Source organism: Macrotis lagotis, chromosome 1 (assembly GCF_037893015.1).
Source record: "Macrotis lagotis isolate mMagLag1 chromosome 1, bilby.v1.9.chrom.fasta, whole genome shotgun sequence".
Taxonomy (NCBI): Eukaryota; Metazoa; Chordata; class Mammalia; order Peramelemorphia; family Peramelidae; genus Macrotis; species Macrotis lagotis.
Genome location: NC_133658.1, coordinates 510,375,565 through 510,396,336, shown reverse-complemented (window position 1 = coordinate 510,396,336; position 20,772 = coordinate 510,375,565).

Here is a 20,772-nt window from a genome sequence, read left to right as displayed (position 1 = left end):
AAAACTTTCCCCCAGGTCTTTTTATGGATACCAGGGTGGCCCCTCACGGAAATATACCAGATCTAAAACTCTATGATTCTAAGATAAAATTGTAGAATTAAGTAGTTGTGCTGAGTCAAATACCTGCCCAAGGATCTTGGTGAGCATATTGGAGAATCTGTTTAGCCCCTTCCTTGTCTTCCTTATATTGAATGTCATGAGGCAGACCTCATTGTCCTTTTTATTTTTCATTAAAAAAAAAAAGCTGCCTTGGGGTGACTAGGTGGTGCAGTGGATAGAGCACCGGCCCTGGAGTCAGGAGGACCTGAGTTCAAATCCAGCCTCAGACACTTAATAATTGCCTAGCTGTGTGGCCTTGGACAAGCCACTTAATTCCATTTGCCTTGCCTCATTATTCGTTTTTCACATAGTTCTACTCCTTGTACTCTTCCATCATGTGCATGTCAACTCTGGAAATTCCAGAATCTGGAAATCATGTCATCAGTAGCCCCTGCCCCTGGGGCACTTCTGATTGGAGACTGGGGCAAAGAGTTCCTCCCAAAATTTCCATTTAAGGAGGGTGCCAGGTAAGACCTCTCTGCTTTTCCCACTCAGCTATACTCTCTTGAATGCCATCATTCCCCTCTTTTATACCTTCTTTCCCTAAGACTAGAAATTTCCAAAGGACAGGGATTATCCCTTTTATTATCTGTATTTTTAGCACTTAATATAGAATCTGGCACATAGTACTTAACCCCTGCTTATTGTCTGAATAAATGAATGAATGAATGAATTAATGAATGGTGTCAAAGTCATTTTTTTTCTCTGAGAGCTAAAACTGTGATAGCAGAAACTGGAGAAATCATCAGATTTTAGTATGTATTCTCCAACTCCCCTTCCCCATATTATTAGACTTTGTAGGAATATATCATACCTACTCTCATCAAATCCATGTTAATATGTTCAACAAAATAAAATTTAATATCTAGATATATAATGAAGGTTTGATATTTTTGTAGAATCTGATTTTATTACAAAAGATTACTTGCTCTACTGTTATAGAATGACAATAATCTAGGATTATCCATTTTTTACAGTTCTTGTCCATGTCATTATATAAATTGTTCATAAACAACAAGCCTAATTCTATTAGAGGTTTTCCTCTGGTTCCTTTAATATTTCAAGAATTCCAGTGAAATACTCTTGCTATGTAATTGATCCAATTTCTTTTCTGGTCATACATGTAGCATCTTTTAAAATACTTTTTGCATACATGTCAATGTATGTATGTAATGTATGTATATATATTACTAAGTATGCAAGTCAAGGTAATATAATACCACCTGCTTAAAATCTACTGTGCTTCTTTCTATTACCCTTTTAGGTCACCTGGAATTTTCAGTCTTCTGAGATCATAGTGTTCCATGATTCACTACTATACAACATCATTAGTAAAATACTGTTGCTAAGAAGATTTGGGGTTTTTTGGTGGTTGCTGATGCTGTTATTATAGAAGGAGAAAAATGTATCATAGAAAATCCACAGTATCTCCTCTTTCACTTCAGTATGTGATAGAGAAGTCACTGTTCCTGCCAAGGTTGAACCCTGGATCCAATTCTCACTCATCTTTCTTAATAAATTGCTTCCCCCTCTCCTCTTTAATGTCTAGGTCCCTGCTGCTTAAAAGAACCTCCCCATTCTTAAAAATAATATGACTATGGTCATTTCCAGGAGACCAATAAAAGATTAAGAAGAAAGTTGAATAGCTATTCAACTATTCCAACAAAGAAAGAATTCCAGACTTCAATCTTCATAATTGAACTTAAATTATTTCCTCTAGAATCGGCTCTTCAAATTGTCATGGGACTGCCATTTTCATTCTCTTCCTACTGTTTGACCACTCCTTAGTCTCGTTTGTTGGATCTTTGTCCATGTCATACTCACTTACTTTGAGACTACTCCAAGACTTTCCCTTGCATCCATGCACTTTAACTTGGTGATCTTATGATCTTCTGTAAATTGAATTATCATCCTGATTGATATTGTTTATCATAAGATTATTGCATAAAATAATCTCTGTCCCTGTATCTATCAAGGAATTCTGGTTGACCTTAGTATAAATATGAGAAATATATCTATATCTATATCTATATCTATATATATGTATGTATGTATGTGAGTAAATATGTATGTGCATATTTTGGATTATCAAGCCAATTATTTTTTGTAATAAACAATTAACACAGTAACATCTTATATTCTCTACAATTTCAATTAATTGTGTGATTGGAAATATATAATCAGCAGAATTAGGATCATTCTCATAGCAAGGAGTCTCTGAGATCAAAGAATTTTAAACTGATCAGTTTTTCCTACTTATTTGAATTTCTTTATTTGGCATCCTATCTAAATGAGTTATTATGGATAGTCCAATGTCTATATTAGAGAATGGAAAAGAAAATGCATACGTAAGACATAGGTGTACAAAATATTTATTTAATGATAGTCTGAGTTATCCAAGTTCTCAGGAGAGCTGGAGGTGGAAATGGAATGTTGAAGTCCCCTAAATCCAGGTACAAATTAAGTGGTGGTATAGCAAGGTTCCCCTTCCCCCCCAGCCCCCAAAATCTTCTCACTCTTATCTCTTTTTTTAAATTTTTTTTTATTTTTTAGATTTTTCAAGGCAATAGGGTTAAGTGGCTTGCCCAACGCCACACAGCTGGGTGATTATTAAGTGTCTGAGGTCAGATTTGAACTCAAGTACTCTTGACTCCAAGGTCGGTGCTCTATCCACTGCACCACCTAGCTTCCCCTCTTCTCACTCTTATCTCTGAGAAACTTTGGGAATTCAACCCTGGAAAAGTTATTTAATCTCTAAATTCTCTAAATAATGTTATCTTTAAATGAAGAATCAAAATGTCTTAGGAGATGAACTTCCTTTCCAAAGTATTGAAATTCCAAGTCCAGTTTCTAAGTTTAGAATCATTTCATTAAAAATAAAAAGAGTAGTAGGGAGTAAAGCTAATTTAAAGAAAATTTGGTGAAAAGTTCAGCTGCACAAAGTCATTTGTGCAATTAAGGCATTAAAAGATGGACTCCAGGGCCGGTGCTCTATCCACTGCCTAGCCACCCCTGAGAAATCATATCTTTAAGGAAGGAAAATAAAGCATAAGAGATGACAAAATTTCATAATAAGATAACAGGTCCCCCCCTAAATTAAAGGTAATAGTCTTTGGTCTTTGTTCAAACTCCACAATTCTTTCTCTGGATACAGATGATTTTCTCCATCACAGGCAGCCCAAAATTGTCCCTGATTGTTGCACTGATGGAATGAGCAAATCAAGGCTGATCATTTCTCCCATGTTGCTGTTAGGGTGTACAATGTTTTTCTGATTCTGCTCATCTCTCTCAACATCAGTTCATGCAAATCCTTCCAGGCTTCCCTGAATTCCCATCCCTTCTGATTTCTAATAGAACAATACTGTTCCATGACATACATATACCACATTTTATCAAGCCATTTCCCCAAATGAAGGACATTCACTTAATTTCCAATTCTTTGACACCACAAACAGGGCTGCTGTGAATATTTTTGTACAACTGATGTTTTTTTTTTTTTTTACCATTTTTCATAATATCTTCAGGGTATAGACCCAGTTGTGGTATTGCTGGATCAAAGGGTCTGCACATTTTTGTTGCCCTTTGGATATAATTCCAATTTGCTCTCCAGAAAGGTTGGATGAGTTCACATCTACCAACAATGTATTAGTGTGTCCCAGATTTCCCACAATCCTTCCAACATTGATCATTTTCCTTTCTGATCATACTGGCCAGTCTGAGAGGTGTGAGGTGGTACCTCAGAGATGCTTTAATTTGCATTTTTCTAATAAATAGTGATATAGAGCAATTTTTCATTTGACTAATGGATTGCTTTGATTTCCTCATCTGTAAATTGCCTTTGCATATCCTTTGACCTTTTGTCAATTGGGAAATACTTGTTTTTTTGAAAATTTGATTCAGTTCTCTGTATATTTTAGAAATAACTCCTTTGTCAGAAATACTAGTTTTAAAAATTGCTTCCCAATTGGCTTCATTTCTTTTGATCTTGGATACAGTGGTTTTGTCTGTACAAAAACTTTTTTTTCCAAAGCAATGGGGTTAAGTGGCTTACCCAAGGCCACACAGCTAGGTAATTAAGTGTCTGAGGCTGGATTTGAACTCAGGTACTCCTGACTCTAGAGTCAGTGCTCTATCCACTACATTGCCTAGCTACCCCATGCAAAAGCTTTTTAATTTAATATAATCAAAATTATCTAGTTTGTTTTTAATGATGTTCTCCATCTTTTCCTTGGTCATAAACTGCTTCCCTTTCCACAGATCTGACAGGTATATGATTCCTTCCTTATAACATTGTTTTTTATTCCTCTCTAAATCCTGTATCCATTTTGATATCTTAGTATAGGGTGTGAGGTGTTGGTCTAATTCAAGTTTCTTCCATACTAACTTCCAATTTTCCCAACAGTTTTTAATCGAAGAGAGAGTTTTTATCCCAATAGTTGGACTCTTTGGGTTTATCAAAGAGCAGATTACTGTAATCATTTCGTGCTATTGAACCTAATCTATTCCTATGATCCAGCACTGTATTTCTTAGCCAATTCCAGACAGTTTTGATGACTGATGCTTTATAATATAATTTTAAATCAGGTAGGGCTAAGCCCCCTTCTTTTGCACTTTTTTCCACTGAATCCCTGGAAATTCTCCATATGAATTTACTTACAATTTTTTCTAATTCATTAAAGTAATTTTTTGGAATTTTGATTGGTAGGGCACTAAACAGGCAGTTTAGTTTTGGTGGAATTGTCATTTTTATTATATTAGCTCAACCTATCCATGAACACATGATATTTGCCCAGTTATTTAAGGCTGATTTAATTTGTGTGAGAAGCGCTTTGTAATTGTTTTCAAAAAGTTTCTGAGTCTGCCCTGGCAGATAGATACCCAGGTATTTTATACGGTCTGAGGTTACTTTGAATGTGATTTCTTTTTCTGCTGTATCTTGCTAGACATATATATAGAAATGTTGAGGATTTATGAGGGCTTATTTTATATCCTTCAATTTTGCTAAAGTTGCTAATTATATCTAGTGGGGTTTTTTTTGGTAAATTTATTTTTTTATTCTTATTTTGTACAAATTTTTTTTTACATTAATAAAATATTTTTGTTTAAAGTAAACAAAATACCCCTCCTCCCCCATGAATATAGATAGACTTGCTTGGGTGAAAAAAGTAAAGGGGAGAGAAAAAATTAAAATAAAAAAAATAATAGTAATAATTGTAGGTATGGCCAGGTGGCGCAATGGACAAAGCACCAGCCCTGGAGCCACGAACACCCAAGTCCATATCCAGCCTCGTAAACCCAACAATCACCCAGCCATGTGACATGCAAGCCACCCAATCCTCACTGCCCTGCAAAAACCAAAAAAAAAAAAAAAAAAGGAAAAAAAGACTCAAAATAAAATAAAATAGCAATAATAGTAGGGGTGGCAGACAGAGCATTGGCCCTTGATCCAGGAGCACCTGGGTCCAAATCCGGCTCCAGACACCCAAAGATCACCTTGCTATGTGGCCCCAGGCAGGCCACCCAGCCCCACTTGCCCTGCACCCTCCCCCAAATAATAATAACAAAAAATGTGCTTGAGTCTTTGTTCCAACACCAACAACTCTGTCATGGGTGGATCTCATTCTTCATGATAACTCCATCACAAAAGTTACTTCCATATTTTTCCACCGTTGCTATTGCTGATCGCAACTCCCTCCTTTCTTATTTCTCCACTACCATGTACTCTATTTCCTCTCTCCTTTCACTCTGACTCTGCTGTAGGGTCGTTGACTGGCTCAGCATACAGATCCCTGGTCCTGGGGCCAAGAAGCCCTGAGCCCCCATACCACCCCTTAAGCCCAGCATCCACCTGGCCCCATGTTCCTGGGCAGGCCTTCCAATCCCAGCCCCTTGCAAGAAGTAAGAAAGAAAATGTGTTATATCTGACCAGTCTCCCCCCATGGTCCATCCTCTCCTCCTTTATTCACATCCCCACCCCTTCCCCCTGCTCCCCCCTCCTTCCTACTCCATATGTCTATACCCCATTGAGTATATATGCTGTTTCCTCTCCTAGCCATCTCTGATGAGAGCAAAGGTTCCCCCATTCCCACTTGCCTCCCCCCTTCCATATCATTGAAATAGCTGATTGTAATTAAAAAAAAAATCTTATGTGAAATATCTTGGACTATTCCCCCTCTCCTTTTTCTTTCTCCCATTCCATTTCCCTTTTTTTCTATTGACTCCATTTTTACACCATATTTTATCTTTGAATTCAGCTTTCTCCTGTGCTTCAACTATAAAAGCTCTCTCTACCTGCTCTATTAACTGAGAAGGTTCATATGAGTATTATCAGTGTCATTTTTCTATGCAGGAATACATGCAGTTCATCCTCATTAAGTCCCTCATATTTCCCCCCTCTCCTCTAATCTCCATGCTTCATCTGAGTCCTGTGTCTGACGATTAAACCTTCTGTTCAGCTCTGGAGATTCCAAAAGGAACATTTGAAATTCCCCTGGTTCATTGAAAGTCCATCTTTTTCCCTGGAAGAGGACATTCAGCCTTGCTGGGTAGTTCATTCTTGGCTGCAGTCTAAGCTCTTTTGCCTTCCAGTATATTGTATTCCAAGCTATGAGCTTCCAATGTAGTTGCTGCTAAGTCCTGTGTGATCCTGACTGCAGCTCCATTATATTTGAACTGTGTCCTTCTGGCTGCTTGTAATATTTTCTCTTTGACTTGGGAGTTCTGAAACTTGGCTATAATATTCCTGGGGGTTGGTTTTTTGAGATCTCTTTCTCTGGGGGATCGGTAGATTGTCTCCATTTCTATTTTGCCCTCTGCTTCTAGAATATCAGGGCACTTTTCCTGTAGTAATTCTTTGAAAATGATGTCAAGGCTCTTTTCCTGATCATGACTTTCAGGTATTCCAATAATTTTTAAATTATCTTTCCTAAGTCTGTTTTCCATATCAGTTGTTTTTTCAATGAGATATTTCACATTTTCTTCTCATTTTTCATTTTTTTTTTTGATTTGAAGTATTGATTCCTAATTTCTGGTAAATTCATCAATCTCCCTGAATTCTGTTCTTTGTCTGAAGGATTTGTTCTCCTCAGAGAGTTTTTTTATCTCTTTTTCCATCTGGCCAATTTTGCTTTTTAAAGCATTCTTCTCCTCAATAACTTTTTGAACTGTTTTGTCCATTTGACCTAAGCTGGTTTTTAGCATGCTATTTTCTTCAGCATTTTTTGGATTTCCTTGACTAAGCTGCTGACTTCATTTTCATGTTTTTCCTGCATCTCTCTCCTTTCTTTTCCCAGTTTTTCTTCCAACTCCCTCACTTGATTTTCAAAGTCTTTTAGCCTGAGCCCAATTTCTGTTTTTCTTGGAGTCTTTAGATGCAGGAGCTTGTGCTTCCTCATCTTCAGACTGAGTATATTGATCCTTCTTGGGATCATAGATGATGTATTTCTCAATGGTGTTCCTTTTTTTTTCTCTGCTTGCTCATTTTCCTAGCCTAAGCCTGTTTTGGGGGTGCTTCCTGAGCTTTTGAGACACTCCTACAAGGGTCTCAGTGTGTGAGGCTCTGTCCTCCCTCCTGGTCTGTGAATGACCATAAGCACCTCCCTGTGCCACGGGGCTGAGGTGGGGGGGGCCCTGCTGTTCTATGGGGGGCCTAGACTTCAATCAGGATCTGAATGTGGTCAAAGCCCCAGAGTCCTGTTCCAGGGGCAGAGGACCAAGCTCGCAGTTTCTCTTCACTCCCCTCCCTCAGCTCAATTGGCTCATGCCTTGGAGGCTCCTGCTTACCGGCTCTGCCTGCTTCTGTTTCTGGCTCTGGGCTGCAGAAAGACCAAGCTGCTCCCTGTGTGCCCCAAGGGCTGGGCTCCATGTGCTCACTCTGGCAGAGGTCCCCCACTGTTCCCCCACTTTGTGCCCGGTGCTCCTCGGGGTGCAGCTCAGGAGACTCCCCCACTGCTGTGAGCTGAGACTCCCAGTGCCCTGGGGCTGCCTCCAGGAGGCTGAAGTTCTTTTGCTCTGGCGGGCCACTCCTCTGGCAGGCCGCCCCTCCAACCCCAGGATTCAGAGCCTTTCTGCTCTTTTCCAGGTTACCTTGAGTAGGAGAACTGCCTCACTGGGTCCCTTTGTGGGTTCTGTCTCTCGAAAGTTTAGTTAGAGTCCTGAGCTGATGAGTTTTATAAGAGAGCTCCTAAGACTTGATCCCTTCTTGTTGCCATCTTGGCTCCGCCCCCTCTAGTGGTTTTTTTTAATGAAATTTGGGGATTCTCTAGGTATACCATCATGTCATCTGCAAAGAGTGAGAGATTTGTCTCTTCCTTCCCAATTCTAATTCTTCAATTTCTTTTTCTTCTCTTATTGATGAAGTTAACATTTCTAATACAATATTGAATAGTAGTGGTGATAATGGGCATCCTTGTTTCACCCCTGTTCTTATTGAGAATGCCTCTAGCCTATCCCCATTGCATATAATGTTTGTTGATTGTTTCAAATGGTTACTGCTTATTATTCTAAGGAACAGTCCATTTATTCCTACACTCTAATGTTTTTAGTAAGAAGGGGTGCTGGAGTTTTTCAGAAGCTTTTTCAGCATCTATTGATATAATCATGTGATTTCTGATAGGTTTGTTATTGATATAATTAATTATGTTGACAGTTTTCCTAATATTGAATCAATCCTGCATTCCTGGGAAAAATCCTACTTGGTCATAGTGTATTATCCTAGTTATAACTTGTTGTAATCATTTTGCTAAAATTTTATTTAAGATTTTTGCCTCGGAGGCAGCTAGGTGGCACAGTGGATAGAGCACTGGCCTTGGAGTGAGGATTACCTGAGTTCAAATACAACCTCAGACACTTAATAATTACCTAGCCACGTGGCCTTGGGCAAGCCACTTAACACCATTGCCTTGAAAAATCTAAAAAAAAAAAAAGATGTTTGCCTCTATATTTATTAGAAAGATAGGCCTATAATTTTCTTTCTCTGTTTTAACTCTTCCTGGTTTAGGTATCAGGTGTCATAGAAAGAGTTAGGCATAATTCCATCTTCACCTAGTTTTCCAAAGAGTTTTATAGAATTCAAACCAATTGTTCCTTAGATGTTTGATAGAATTCACTTGTGAATCCATCTGGCCCTGGAGATTTTTTCTTAGGGATTTCCATGATGGCTTGTTGAATTTCTTTTTTTTTGACATGGGGTTGTTTAGGTATTTAATTTCCTCTTCATTTAACCTGAGCAACTTATATTTTTGTAAATATTTGTCCATTTCACTTAGATTGTCAAATTTATTGGCCTAGAGTTATACAAAATAATTCCAAATTACTACTGTAATTTTCTCCTCATTGGTGGTAAGTTCACCTTTTTTCATTTATGATTTTCATTTATTGGTTTTCTTCTTTCTTTTTTTAATATCAAATTGACCAGAGGTTTAACAAGTTTATTGGTTTTTTCATAAAACCAACTCTTGTTTTTATTTATTAATTCAATAGTTTTTTTTGCTTTCAATTTTATTAATTTCTCCTGCAATTTTTAGAATTTCTAATTTGGTATTTAATTGGGGGTTTTAATTTGTTCTTTCTCTAGGTTTTTTAGTTTCATATTTAATTCATTGAGTTCGTCTTTCTTTAATTTATTCATGTAAACATTTAAAGATATAATATATCTCCTTACAGCTGCCTTGAGTGAATCTCATAGGTTTTGGTATGTTGTTTCATTATTGTCATTATCTAGGATGAAATAATTAATTTTTTCTGTAATTTGTTGTTTGATCCACTCATTCTTTAAAATGAGGTTATTTAGTTTCCAATTAATTTTGCATCTATATCTCCTTGGCCCAATATTGCATGATTTTTATTGCACTGTGATCTGAGAAAAATGTATTCACTGCCTTTTGGCAATTGATCATTAGTTTTTTATGCTCTAGTACATGTTCAATTGTTGTATAAGTGCACGTACTGAAGAAAAACTATATTCCTTTCCATTCCTATTCAATTTCCTCCATAAGTCTATCACTTCTAGTTTTTCTAACAATCTATTTACCTCCTTAACTTCCTTATTGTTTATTTTATTCTTAGATTTATCTAAATCTGAGAGCTGGAGGTTGAGGTTTCCCAGTAGGAGAGTTTTGTTATCTATGTTTTCCTGTAGCTCTTTCAACTTCTCTTCTAAGAATTTGGATGCTATCCCATTGGGTGCATACATATTTAGTATTGAAATTACTTTATTGTCTATGGTTCCTTTTAGGAGGATATAGTTTCCTTCCTTATCTCTTTTAACACTATCTATTTTCACAAACTACTTTGTCTGAGATAAGGAACACTACCCCTGCTTTTTTTTCACTTCAGCTGAAGCAAAATATATTTTGCTCCAACCTTTTACCTTTACTTTATATGTATCTCTCTGCTTCGAATGAGTTTCTTGTAAGCAGCATAGTGCAGGATTCTGATTTTTAATCCATTCTGCTATTCACTTATGTTTTAAGGGAGAGTTCATACCATTCACATTCAGAGTTATAATTACTAACTCTTTATTGCCCTCCATGCTATCTTCCCTCTATTTGTATTCCCCCCCTTTTCAATTTATCCATATTCCCCAGCATTTTGTTTCTGAATACCACCATCTTCAGTGTGTTTGCCCTCCTATATCAACCCCCCTACCCTTTTCCCCTTTCACTTTCCCCCTTCTTCCTTCCCTTCCTTCTGTTAGTTCCCCTTTTTCTCTTTCTCCCCATCCCCTCCTCCCCTTTCCCCCTTTTAATACTTGAAAGGTAAGATAAGTTTCTTAACTTACCTGAGTGTGTGTAAGTCAACTTTAAGCCAAGTCTGATGAGAGGAAGATTCAGGTGGCTCTCCACTCCTCCCTTCTTCCCCTCTATTACAATAGGTCTTTTGTACCTCTTAATGTAATGAGATTTACCCCATTCAATCTCCTCCATCCTCCCATCTCCTTACTGTCCTCCATTTTAAGGAAGTATTGTTTTTAAATCATTCTATCTGAGTCACAGAAAATCCTTCCTGATTTCTTCAAAGAAGTCTTTCTGATTGGTCTGGAGACCAAATCATATGCTCCTCCGTGGTTCTAGGTCTCTCTGAGTTAGAGTCTTTTCCTTCTAGGAATTTTTCTATGGACCCTCCTCTTCACTGGTCTTTCTTCATTTTCCTAAGACCTCATGTTGGGGGAGGGGGCTGGTTCACAGAGGTTTGGTGTTGAGATCCCTAGAGGCTTTACTCAAAGGGGTTAATAACTCCAAGTGGGCCAGCCAGTAGGTTGTGTTGATTGTTTTCTCTGGAATATTTATGACCTTGATTTGAGGCCCTCTCCCTTGGACTGGAGGGTGTTTGAAGCTGCTGAATACTTTTATCTTTGAACAATTGTAGGCTATGCTGTAGGGCAAGGTTGTTACTCTCCCTATTCACAACTGAGGGAGCTCTACTGCTCACAACTGAGCCTGGGTTAGAGGTAGGCTGTAATTGTGTTTGTTCTGGGAAGTGGCTTCAACTGAAATGAAGATATGGACTCTGAGTTCCTCCAGACTAGAGATCAATGTCTGTAACTCTCCCGTACTAGAACTCACCCTCCAGCCCTGTAATAAGCTCCAGACTCTCAGTGCCACAGTAAATGCCTTTGGTCCACATTGGCTCATGCCTCTGTGGCTGATCAGGCTAGTCCTGCTCTCAGGCTCTCACCCCACTGATGGTCATGCTAGTCCTGCTTTCAGGCTCTCACATTGCCCTGTGTTCCCAGCAGAGTCTGCTTTCTGTGCCCAGTTCACCCAGGATCCCAGAATGCAAAATTCGAGGTAAATGTTCTTCTCCCAGTTTCTCTTTCTGGGTTTTGTCAATCGGACTTCCTTTAAGAGGCTTGTTTCTCATTATATATGTGCGAAGATCAGGAGACTTTAGCACAGTGCCTGTCTTCTCTCTGTGATCTTGGCTGGAAGTCTACAAATTTTTTTTAACAATTTTTTTTCTATCAAAGATCTCTTGATATTGCTCCAGTTCAGATAATGTTAACTCTTTGTTTTTAGGTAAATATTCAAGAACCCTTTATTTTTATTCTTTTAATGTAAAAAGGGGAAATGGCTATTATATCTTTTTCTACATTAATTTATTCTATTATTATTTTATTTTTTATATACTATATTATATTTAGACTTTTCCTGATGTTGAGCCAATCATGGAGTCTTGGTATTAAATCCAACCTGGTATTTGTATGTGATTTAAAAAATAGATTTCCATAGCATCTTTGCCAATATTATATTTAATAATATGTTAATATTCTATAGGGATATTGGTCTATAGTTTCTCTCTCTGCTATATCTTTCTCTAGTTTAGATACCAAGACATCATTTGACTCACAAAAGATATTTGATAGATTTTCTTCTTTTTTTCTTTTTTTGCAAACAGCTTGTGTTCACTTGGAAATATTTATTCCTCAATGTTTCATTTAATTCATTTATAAAACCTAGTTCCTATTTCCCTCCCTTCTTTGGGAACTCATTCACTGTTTCTATTCATTTATTTACTTATTTATTTTTGACTTTTGCAAGGCAATGGGTCTAAGTGACTTACCCAAAAGTCACACAGCTAGGTAATTATTACCATATTTCCCCATTTATAAGACATACCCTTTATTTTTTAGGTTTATTGCAAGGCAAATGGGGTTAAGTAGCTTGCCCAAGGCCACACAACTAGGTAATTATTAAGTGTCTGAGGCCAGATTTGAACTCAGGTACTCCTGACTCTAGGGTCAGTTCTCTATCTACTGCTCCACCTAGCTGCCCCCAGACATACACTTTTTTGAACAAGTTGGGGTCTAAAAACTGGGAGTGTCTTATACAGTGGTTGTAGATTTTTAACTTGCATTTCTCACTTTTTTGTGCTTGTTGCCTTTGCACTCATTTTTGACATTTGTTACCAGTATATTAGACTATGTTTTGCCACATTCTGCCCAGAAATGACTCAGAAAATATTTTCATACAGTGCTAATTCAAGCTCAAAGTGATACATTTTCCAAAAGTGAATGGAAATCATGCTGCTGAACATCTTCCTCCAACTGAGAAAACAATCTGAGACCTGGCTATGGAAGAAGAAACCCTACTTAAAGTTCCATGGCAGAAGAAAGTCATGAGAGGTAAGTCAGTCAGATGGCCTGAGTGAGAGAGGGAATTGAAGAGATGGATTGGTGAGCAAAGGGCCATTGGAATTCTTGTGTCCACAAAGATGATTCAGAAGGAGACAAGAAGAATTGCTGATGAAAAATGTACAGTGCAACAACTACTTGAGTTATCTGGCCAGCAGAGAACTGTTTTCAGCTTGCAGTGAATGAGATGGGAGGCAGAGATGGTAAAGCACTCCAAATTTTATTAGGATCACTCAACAGCTCATATCCTAGTCTACTTCCATACTTGTGGACAACTCATGCTACCAGCTTAAGCACCAATCATATTAAAGATTACACATTGGTTAAACAGTTACAAATTCTTATACATACTTCATTGCTCTTGCTATAATGAGATTCTTTTTTTTTTTTTTTTTTTTTTTTTTTTTTTTTTTTTTTTTAGGTTTTGCAAGGCAACGGGGTTAAGGAGATTGCCCAAGACCACACAGCTAGGTAATTATTAAATGTCTGAGGCTGGATTTGAACTCAGGTACTCCTGACTCCAGGACTGGTGCTCTATCCACTGTGCCACCTAGCTACCCCCTATAATGAAATTCTTGATCAATGTCAGGAGATACAAAGGAGCTGGGTCATGCTGATCTTATGGAAAAGCAAAGGGATTTGGGTCATGCTGGTCTCCTGAGAAACCAAGCCAGTCTGTCTGCAAAACAATAAGAGGCCAATCAGGTCTTTAAACCATTACCTTTGTCATTTCGCAACTGTGGTTCTCAAGGATCCCTAACAATTCCCCCCTTTTTATTTTTCTGTAATTGGACTTTCATTTGATCAATATTGTTCTGCAAAGCAGACCACACAAATTGAGCAAGAAATGACAGTATGATTAAAACCAAAAGGGTTGCTCCTTTAGTGGTAGCAATGGTATATAAGTTGTGCTGTCCCAAAGAAAGAAAAGATAGACGACTAAAATAATCAATGATTTTTGAGCTGTCTTATCTTGTAAAAGATCTTGTTTAGAAGCATCATTAATTTGTTGTGCTAAATCATATAAATCTTCAATTTGCATAGAAATATTATCATTATCTGTAATTCCATTAAGATGATTCTAATTCTTTCCCATGACCGATGAGACTCATTATATTGTAATTTTGTCAAGCAAAAAGATGAATATCGATAATCACATGCCAAATATTCTATCATATCTACTTTATTCCCAACATTCTCAATACTATCCCTTAATGCTTTGATTGCTTTATAAAATTCCTTATCTATAATTTGCTGTTTCTTGAATCCCAAAGAGACATTCTTAGCTAACTCTTTTAGAAATTCTGCCTGTACTATTTCATTCTTTACAGTGCTTATAGACATTGCTAGAGAAATTGATGAAGTAATAATAAATATTAATAAAGATATTCCTAGAATGACACATGAAATGCATCTTTTTTCTATTATTATTATTATTATTATTATAGGATATTGAGAAATCCTTTTTTCTATTTCAGAAAACACATGATCAGCCCTATTTTGTTACCAATCCTGGGCTTTTATGGGTATCATCACATTCCTTGGCCTAGTAATGATAAATATTGTTTCTAGGGTTTTACTAGGGTACAATTTAGACAGGATACATTGTAATAACATCCATTACTGATATATTTATAGTAGATCCATACATAAAGGCATAATTGTTCCCCAGACAAGCCCTCCCCATCAGTGTCTCATGTGAAGTGATTCTGGTGGAAGTATCTCTTCATGTGATATTGCTTAGACCCATAATGATAGCTATTTTCCAGCCTTCTCCTAAAGTTTTTCCCCACCTATCCAAATGTAATGGAGAAAGGAATCCATGATAAAGTGTAAACACATCTATTATAGCAGGTGGCTTGTCTGTGGGAAAGAAATAATGCCTTTGAGTATTTCTGTTAGATGATAAGTTACTGGAACTACTGGAATACACATGCAGTTATTTTGGAGAAACAGACTAGAGATTTTTCTAATAATCCGGTAAAATGAAATTGAACAAGAAGATTAGTGTGATTATAAACTGGATCACATTCAAATTGTGGTTGAACTATTTGTGAAAGATTTAAGGGACTTTTCTCCTTCCACAATTTGTACCCAAGGTGGTTGAGGATAAAAAAAACATCTCTTTTCTTCCTCTGGCCATTCCGCCACACTAGTCTGCATTTGAGATAACAGAATCACAACAGTCCATAGTTTTTATATACTCTGCTTGTTTTTTCTTTTACCCCTTTTATAGGATCTTCTTCAATGACAGATCTCACATTTCTTTGAGCTATCCAGCGTTCACCTCCATCTGTAGAAATACAAAGAAAACCTGGCCCTTTTGTTAATACCTTGTTAGGTCCTTTCCATATTCCATCTTGATCTTTCCACATAACTTATTCATTATGTACCTTTTGTACAAGTTTGTTTAATTTAGAATTGCCATTGCCATTTACTGGAGGATGGCATGGCCGAAGTTATAAGTTGTTATTAATTGTATAAATAACATGCCATGTCTATCCTAAATATAGGTTTGTTCCCAAAATTCCCTTTCTTTTGTTTTTGGAGAAAAGTTTTCAATGTCCTGTTTGCACATTCTACAATAGACTGACCATGGGGGTTATAAAGTATTCCTGTTATATGTGTAATGTTAAATTCCTTACAAAATGTTCCAAAGGACCTAAAAACATATACCAGACCATTATCTGTTTTAAGGGAAACTGGGAGAGATAGGAGATCAAATGAAAGAAATTTCCATTTTATTCTAGGCGGCATTAATTTTTCTTTTCTTTCAGTGACCCCATGAAAAATCCATAGAGATGGTGAGTACTGTTTGAGCAAGTCTCTTCCCCATAAAATCATGGAAAGTCCTTGTACCACATATAGTCTAATTTTCCCCTGTTTATTTTCAAATTCCCAATCTCTTATACAACCTTCTTATGTTTACCATTTTTGCTTCTTTAAAATTAAACATTAAATTCTTGAACTACATAAAAACGTAATGTTTCCATGCTGACATCTCATTCTCTTAAAGTTAACCTTATAACTAAATATCTGTTTATGAATTTTGTTATATATATAATATATATATATATATATGTAATTTCAAAAAAATCCAATGTAAAACTTTAAGCAATTCCAGGGTAACAGGATACATATATAATTTCTTCTTCTTAAATAATACATATTAAGTAAGAAATATTCCCTTTAAGAAACACTAGGTGGAAGAGCACAGCTTTTCACAATCTCTTTGAGCCAAAAAACTTTGAGAGATATAACCTTGTTGGTAAGGTATTCACCAGTTTACTCATAACAAATCTTTACAAAGGTGATGGATGATACTTCAATTCATTCATTGTTTGTTAATGTAACACAGTCTTAAAGTTTCAAAAAATTATCTGAATTGGTTCTTATACAAAGTTTACTAATTATACATAACACATTTCAATTTAATGTATATTCCCTTTACTACCTAAAACTTCTGTAATACATAAAATTTTCTTGAGACCAGATGTTTCTAAAATCCCTTTTTATGATTACAAGATTTTCTTTATAGTTCTCTCAATAATCTTATAAATTCCAAACTCATATTCAAGATTACCTTAAATTATTTTCTTTTTTTAAAAATTTTTATTAAAGATATTATTTGAGTTTTACAGTTTCCCCCCAATCTTGCTTCCCTCCCCCCACCCCCACCCCACAGATAGCACTCTGTCAGTCTTTACTTTGTTTCCATGTTGTACCTCGATCCAAATTGGGTGTGATGAGAGAGAAATCATATCCTTAAAGAGAGCAGAATTCTCAGAGGTAACCAGATCAAACCATAAGACATCTGGGGTTTTTTTTCCAAATTAAAGGGAATAGTCCTTGTACTTTGTTCAAACTCCACAGCTCCTTATCTGGATACAGATGGTACTCTCCTTTGCAGACAGCGTAAAATTGTTCCCAATTGTTGTGCTGATGGAATGAGCAAGTCCTTCAAGGTTGAACATCACTCCCATGTTGCTGTTAGGGTGTACAGTGTTTTTCTGGTTCTGCTCATCTCACTCAGAAATCAGTTCATGCAAATCCCTCCAGGTTTCCCTGAAATCCCGTCCCTCCTGGTTTCTAATAGAACAATAGTGTTCCATGACATACATATACCACAGTTTGCTAAACCATTCCCCAATTGAAGGACATTTACTGTATTTCCAATTCTTTGCCACCACAAACAGGGCTGCTATAAATATTTTTGTACAAGTAATGTTTTTACCCTTTTTCCTCATCTCTTCAGGGTATAGACCCAGTAGTGGTATTGCTGGGTCAAAAGGTATGCACATTTTTGTTGCCCTTTGGGCATAGTTCCAAATAGCTCTCCAGAAGGGTTGGATGAGTTCACAGCTCCACCAACAGTGTAATAGTGTCCCAGATTTCCCACATCCCTTCCAACAATGATCATTATCCTTCCTGGTCATACTGGCCAATCTGAGAGGTGTGAGGTGGTACCTCAGTGAAGCTTTAATTTGCATTTCTCTAATAATTAATGATTTAGAGCATTTTTTCATATGGCTATGGATTGCTTTGATCTCCTCATCTGTAAATTGCCTTTGCATATCCTTTGACCATTTGTCAATTGGGGAATGGCTTTTTGTTTTAAAAAAAAGACTCAGTTCTCTGTATATTTTAGAAATGAGTCCTTTGTCAGAATCATTAGTTGTAAAGATTGTTTCCCAATTTACTACTTTTCTTTTGATTTTGATTACATTGGTTTTACCTGTGCAAAACCTTTTTAATTTAATGTAATCGAAATCATCTAATTGGTTTTTAGTGATGTTCTCCAACTCTTCCTTAGTCATAAACCATTCCCCTTTCCATAGATCTGACAGGTAGACTAGTCCTTGATCTTCTAATTTGCTTATAGTATTGTTTTTTATGTCTATGTCCTGTAACCATTTGGATCTTATCTTGGTAAAGGGTGTGAGGTGTTGGTCTAATCTAAGTTTCTTCCATACTAACTTCCAATTATCCCAGCAGTTTTTATCAAAGAGGGAGTTTTTATCCAGGTGGCCTGACTCTTTGGGTTTTTCAAACAGCAGATTACTATAATCCTCTCCTGCTTTTACATCTAGTCTATTCCACTGGTCCACCACTCTATTTCTTAGCCAATACCAAACAGTTTTGATGACTGATGCTTTATAATATAATTTTAGATCGGGTAGTGCTAAGCCACCTTCATTTGCATTTTTTTTAATTAAGCTCCTGGCAATTCTTGACTTTTTTTTCTCCATATGAATTTACTTACAATTTTTTCTAGCTCATTAAAGTAATTTTTTGGAATTTTGATTGGTAGGGCACTAAACAGATAGTTTAGTTTTGGTAGAATTGTCATTTTTATTATATTAGCTCTACCTATCCATGAGCAGTTGATATTTGCCCAGTTATTTAAATCTGATTTAATTTGTGTGAGAAGTGTTTTATAATTGTTTTTAAAAAGATTCTGAGTCTGTCTTGGCAAATAGACTCACAGGTATTTTACACTGTCTGAGGTTACTTTGAATGGAATTTCTCTTTCTAGCTCTTCCTGCTGTTTCTTGCTAGTTATATATAGGAAAGTTGAGGATTTATGGGGGTTTATTTTATAACCTGCAACTTTGCTAAAATTGCTAATTGTTTCCAGTAGTTTTTTTAGATGATTTCTTGGGATTCTCTAAGTAGACCATCATGTCATCTGCGAATAGTGAGAGTTTTGTCTCTTCCTTCCCAATTCTAATTCCTTTAATTTCTTTTTCTTCTCTAATTGCTGATGCTAACATTTCTAATACAATATTGAATAGTAGTGGTGATAATGGGCACCCTTGTTTAACCCCTGATCTTATTGGGAATGCCTCTAGCCTCTCCCCATTGAGTATAATGCTTGTTGATGGTTTCAGATAGATACTGCTAATTATTTTAAGGAACAGTCCATTTATTCCTATACTCTCTAGTGTTTTAATAGGAATGGATGCTGTATTTCGTCAAAAGCTTTTTCAGCATCTATTGATATGATCATATGATTTCTGATAGTTTTGTTATTGATATAATTGAGTATACTAACAGTTTTCCTAATATTGAACCAACCCTGCATTCCTGGAATAAATCCTACTTGATCATAATGTATTATCCTAGTGATGACTTGTTGTAGTCATTTTGCTAAGATTTTATTTAGGATTTTTGCATCTATATTCATGAGGGAAATAGGTCTATAATTTTCTTTCTCTGTTTTAACTCTTCCTGGTTTAGGTAGCAGTACCATATTGGTTTCATAGAAAGAGTTAGGCAGAGTTCCATCTTTCCCTATTTTTCCAAAAAGTTTATATAGGATTGGAACCAATTGTTCCTTAAATGTTTGGTAGAATTCACTTGTGAAGCCATCAGGCCCTGGAGATTTTTTTTTAGGGAGTTCAATAATGGCTTGTTGAATTTCTTTTTCTGAGATAGGGTTGTTCAGGTATTTAATCTCTTCTTCATTTAACCTGGGCAACTTATATTTTTGTAAATATTCATCCATTTCACTTAGATTATCAAATTTATTGGCATAAAGTTGGGCAAAATAATTTCGAATTATTACTTTAATTTCCTCCTCATTGGTGGTGAGTTCACCTTTTTCATGTATAATACTAGCAATTTGGTTTTCTTCTTTTTTTTAATCAAATTGACCAGAGGTTTATCAATTTTGTTTTTTTTCATAATACCAACTTTTGGTTGTATTTATTAATTCAATAGTTTTTTTGCTTTCAATTTTATTAATTTCTCCTTTGATTTTTAAAATTTCTAATTTGGTATTTGATTGGGGATTTTTGATTTGTTCTTTCTCTAATTTTTTTAGTTGCATGTTTAGCTCATTGATTTCCTCTTTCTCCAATTTATTCATATAAGCATTTAGAGCTATAATATATCCCCTGAGAGTTGCTTTGAATGAATCCCATAGGTTTTGGTATGTTGTTTCATTATTATCATTATCTAGGATAAAATGGTTAATTCTTTCTATAATTTGTTTTTTGGTACGCTCATTTTTTTAAAATGAGGTTATTCAGTTTCCAATTTGCTCTGGGTCTATATCTACTTGGCCCAGTATTGCATATGACTTTTGCATTGTGATCTGAGAAAGATGTATTCACTATTTCTGCCTTTCTGCAGTTGATCATTAGGTTTTTATGTCCTAGTACATGGTCAATTTTTGTATAAGTTCCATGTACTGCAGAGAAAAAGGTATAGTCCTTCCTATCCCCATTCAGTTTCCTCCATAAGTCTACCATATCTAATTTTTCTAACAATCTATTTACCTCCCTAATTTCTTTCTTGTTTGTTTTATGATTTGATTTATCTCGATCTGATAGCAGGAGGTTGAGGTCTCCTACTAGTAGAGTTTTGCTGTCTATGTCCTCCTGTAATTCTTTCAGCTTCTCCTCTAAGAATTTGGGTGCTGTCCCACTGGGTGCATATATATTCAATATTGAAATGACTTTATTGTCTATGGTACCTTTTAGGAGGATAAAGTTTCCTTCCTTATCTTTTTTAACAATATCTATTTTTGCTGCTGC